The sequence below is a fragment of the Myotis davidii genome, unplaced genomic scaffold (assembly GCF_000327345.1).
Source record: "Myotis davidii unplaced genomic scaffold, ASM32734v1 scaffold1373, whole genome shotgun sequence".
Classification (NCBI taxonomy): domain Eukaryota; kingdom Metazoa; phylum Chordata; class Mammalia; order Chiroptera; family Vespertilionidae; genus Myotis; species Myotis davidii.
This window is the reverse complement of record NW_006284614.1, coordinates 1,014,981-1,019,270: the sequence shown is the minus strand read 5'-3', so window position 1 is coordinate 1,019,270 and position 4,290 is coordinate 1,014,981. Positions and strand designations below refer to the sequence as shown.

The 4,290-nt window shown below is 49.2% G+C and overlaps 1 protein-coding gene across 1 annotated transcript in view; it reads right to left on the bottom strand.

The window, feature by feature from the left end:
• LOC102754581 (chromosome unknown open reading frame, human C12orf4) overlaps window positions 1–4,290 on the bottom strand; it is a 55,579-nt gene that overhangs the window by 30,761 nt on the left and 20,528 nt on the right. The gene's annotated exons all lie outside the window — the stretch shown is intronic.

The window sequence follows — 4,290 nt, the reverse complement described above, 5'->3', positions numbered from 1 at the left end:
CTGCAGGCCTGATCCCAGGATGTCCGACTGCCAGGATCGGGCCTAAACCTGCAGTTGGACATCCCTCTCACAATCCTGGACCGTTGGCTCCTAACTGCTCACCTGTGTGCCTGCCTGATTTCCCCTAACTGCTTCTGCCTGCCAGCCTGATTGCAACCTAACTGCTCCCCTGCTGACCTGATAGATGCCTAACTGCTCCCCTGCTGGCCAGATCACCCCCAAGGCTTTTATTAGTATAGTATCGTATGAAATTTTCACAGAAAATTTCACTAACCCTGCTTTACAATAAGGGCTTGACGATTGAATCATTGGGGCCAGACACCAAGATTCCTTTCTTTGAATTGCAGAGGGAATAATTATCTTGTTTTTAAGTTGCCCTAAACATCAAATAAGATAATGGCTTAGAAAAGTATAAAAGCACCATATAAAGACAACTGTCTTTTTCAAGTACTGAAAAGACAATAAAGTGGTAAAATGAAAAACACTATTTTTATTCTCCCCCTTCCTTCCTTTACAGCCTTTATTTAAACTTTGAAATTTAGAAAAATTTCACTATTTTCATTTCTTTACATTCAATATTATTTTGTATTAGTTTCAGGTTTTATATTAGTTACAGAATAGTGGTTAGACAATCATATACTTTATAAAGTGTTCCCCGATATTTCCAGTACCCACCTGGCTTCATATCGTCATTACAACACTATTTAAGTGACAATAGGTTTACAGGTTCCTTCCAACCTTTCTTTTGTGTTGCTCGCCCTTCCTGTTTTTTCTCGTCTTCACTCATTTTCTTTATATAGTATCTCAATTGGCCCTCAAAGCTCAGTGAAGGCACTGGGACATGCTTAATCCATTTTACAGACCAGGAAACTGAGGCCAATTCCAGTTGGCTATGGAACTGGATTCAGCATGCAGGAAGCCCTCACAGCCATGCTCTCCACCTTTCCTAAGGGACAGCCACAGGACAAACAACAAACCTCCCCGTGAGGCTTCTGAGCCTTGTTCTTAAGCACCTCTTCATCATGGATGCTCCAAATTCTTTCCTCTCCCCACTCTCACCCCCATTCTTTACTACCTCCCCTCCTGGGGAGCAGGTGGTAGGCTTGGCACTCACTGTGCAGGCAACCGCCCCCATGGGGAGGGGCGGGAACTGGGGGCCGAGCGGGGCGAGAACTGCTCAAGCACCTCTTCATCTTCATCGTGGACGCTCCACATTCTTTCCTCTCTTCTGCCCCCATTCTTTACTACCCCCCCTTCTCTGGAGCAGGTGGTAGGCTTCACACTCACCATGCAGGCATGAGCTGTGGTAGGGCAGGGCTGGCCGGGCTTGCTTTTGGGCCAAGGCGGGAGCAGGAGTCCCAGCCTCTCAAATGTGCAGGCCACGGCAAGGCCCCGGTTAGCGCCGGGAGCTTCACCAAACCACCGCAGTGGGGTACCCAGCAGTGCAGAGTCCCTCCACTGAGGTGGTGCCGCCCCTCAACCCCCGCCTCAGGGCTGCGAGTTTGTGCCCCTCTGCCTGGGCGTCCTTCCATGCTGGCAGTCATTGCCTGTTGTTTCCCATGTCTTGGGGCCACTGCAGAACCTTGCTCACTGCAGGCAAGGCAGATCCCCGCCCGCCAGCACCCTACGAGGCCTGAGACCCCTCCAGTGCACCTCGCCTTGGCACCGCTCTGCGCCCTTGGGCTGCCCGCCTCCTGGCCAGCTGCTTCGCTGAAGCCATAGCGCTTGCCCCTCAGGCGGAGGCCTGTCCACACGCCTGCAGACGCCATGGCCGCGGCTCCTGGCTGGCCGCTTTGCCTAAGCTTCCTCTTCCTTCACGTGCTCTCCTCAGACCCCCAGAAGCTTGGCCCCGCGGCCCTGCCCTTCCATGGCTCCCTGTAGCCCCCGCTCAACTCAGCTCTCCCGGGCAGCCTGCCTGTCAGGAAGCTGCCGGGGCACCTTGCTGTGGGCAGTGCGGTTCTGGAGCAGGGGCTGGGGTGTAGGGAGCAGCTCCAGTAAAGTTTAGTAAACCTAAGGGCCCCAGCTCCTCCTTGAGCAGAGCCCAGGGCAGGCTGGGGGCCTGGGTTGCCGGGGCTGGGGGCCTGGATCCAGACAGTGCAGCGGCGGAGGCGGTGGCAGCAGAGCGGAGAGGCTGCATTGGCCTGCCAGAGTGGGTGGGTTGTGCCTCGCTGCTCGGCCCGGCCCCGGCCGGGTCCACAGGCCCACATACTGCAGCGGCAGCAGCAGCGGCAGAGCAGGGAGGCTGCATAGGCCCACCTGAGTGGGCAGGTCATGCCTTCCTTCCTGCTCGCCCCTGCGGCCCCCAGCCGGGTCCACAGGTCTGGACACTGCCGCGATCAGCCCACTGGAGTGGTAACAGGCCTTGACACTTCAGCAGTGGGGCTGAGGGGACTGGGCGCTGCCATCTTTGTGACGGAGTGACAAAGTGATGGTTAATTTCCATACTACTCTTTTATTAGATAGGGTAGCCGGGAAATAACAAAGCACTGTCAAGCTCTTGGGTTATCTATAAAATATAATGTAATTAGGCCATAAGGAACCATGCAAGTTATAAATCACGAAAAGTCCTCTATACTACTTTTGTACTTTGTACATGCTGTTACTGTACCTATTGCTCTATGTAGTTTTATTTTATTTACAGGTCTCCAATCTCTCTAGAATATAAGCTCCACATGGGCAGGTAATGTTTTTATTTTTTTGCTTTGATAATACTTAGCATTTAAGATGCATTCAACTGATGTTTATTGCACTGAAGGAAACCACTTTAAAGAAACAAGAGATAGTGCTTGGGGTATTTAGTTACATACACCTAAGAAATTTACAAGGCTAAATTCTAGGGGAGAAACCACTATTTTAAACCAACCAATTAACCCTCTTCCAAAATAATCCACATAAAATTTATGAAACAAAAGGCTTTTTAAAAAACCCATCCAATTTGGAAACCCACCAAAGCTGTTTGCAGCAGCTTTTCCATATGAATGTCTTGTCGTGGCTCAGGCTTCGGACTTTCCTAAAATCTTTCAAACAAGCAGCAGCTGGCATCAGTATGCCCCATACCTATCAATAGGTGCCCAAGACTCAGCACTAGCACCAACCTATGTTGATTCACAGCTTGGCCTCACCTGAACACTTCTAAGCCCAATATAAGTAGCAGCCATCTGAAGATTGCTCTGTAGCTCCTGCCAGGTGGCCCCAGGCATGCAGCTCCTGCCAGGTGGCCCCAGGCAATGCCTGACTTTGCACCTCCCAGGAGGCCCCAGAACCAGTGCACCTGGTGGACAGCTTCAGACCATACTAGAGTACAACTCTACACATCCACAAGTGACACACTCAAATGGCAGACTCAGTGAGCACCAAAGCCCCAGTGAAGCAAGTCCAGCTCCACAGGGGTGTCTCCTGCACAGCAGCTCTTCCATTATAGTCGCAGCTGGTCCTCACAGCCAACTGGTCTGGAGATCAATTCCTCCCAGTGATGCCAATGGCAATCAAGGCTCAACTACAACAAGAGTGTGCACATAGCTCACTCAGGGGCACTGCTAGAGTACCCTACCCAGTTCAAGTGACTGAGGAGGCTACTGGACCTTACAGGACACCTCCTATACAAGGCCACTCTACCAATTCTAGGAGACATAGCAGCTCTACCTAATACATAGAAATAAACTCAGGGAAGCAGCCAAAATGTGGCCACAAAGAAACGTAACAAATGAAAGAACAGAACAAATCCTCAGAAAAAGAACTAAGTAAAATGGAAGCAAGCAAACAACTACATATAGAGTTCAACACAATGGTTATAAGGTTGCTCAAGGATCTTAATGAAAGCTTCAAGGGACTTAGTGAGACTTTCAAGGACCTTAGTGAGAATTTCAAAGCCATGAAAAAGGACCAGTCAGAAATTAAGCACACACTAACTGAAATGAATAATTTACTGGGATTCAACAGTACAGTAGAGGATTCCAAGAATCAAATTAATGATTTGGAATATGAGGAAGCAAAAAAAACCCCACCCAATCATAAGAGCAAAAAGAAAAAAGAACCCCAAAATATGAAGATAGTATAAGAAGCCTCTGGGACAACTTCAAGCATACCAACATTAGCATCATGGGGGTACCAGAAGGAGAAGAGAGAGAACAAGATATTGAAAACCTATTTGAAGAAATAATGACAGAAACCTTCCCCTATCTGGTGAAAAAAATAGACTTATAAGTTCAGGAAGTGCAGAGAGTCCCAAACAAGAGGAACCCAAAGAGGCCCACACCAAGACACATCAACAATAATAAAAGCATAATATGC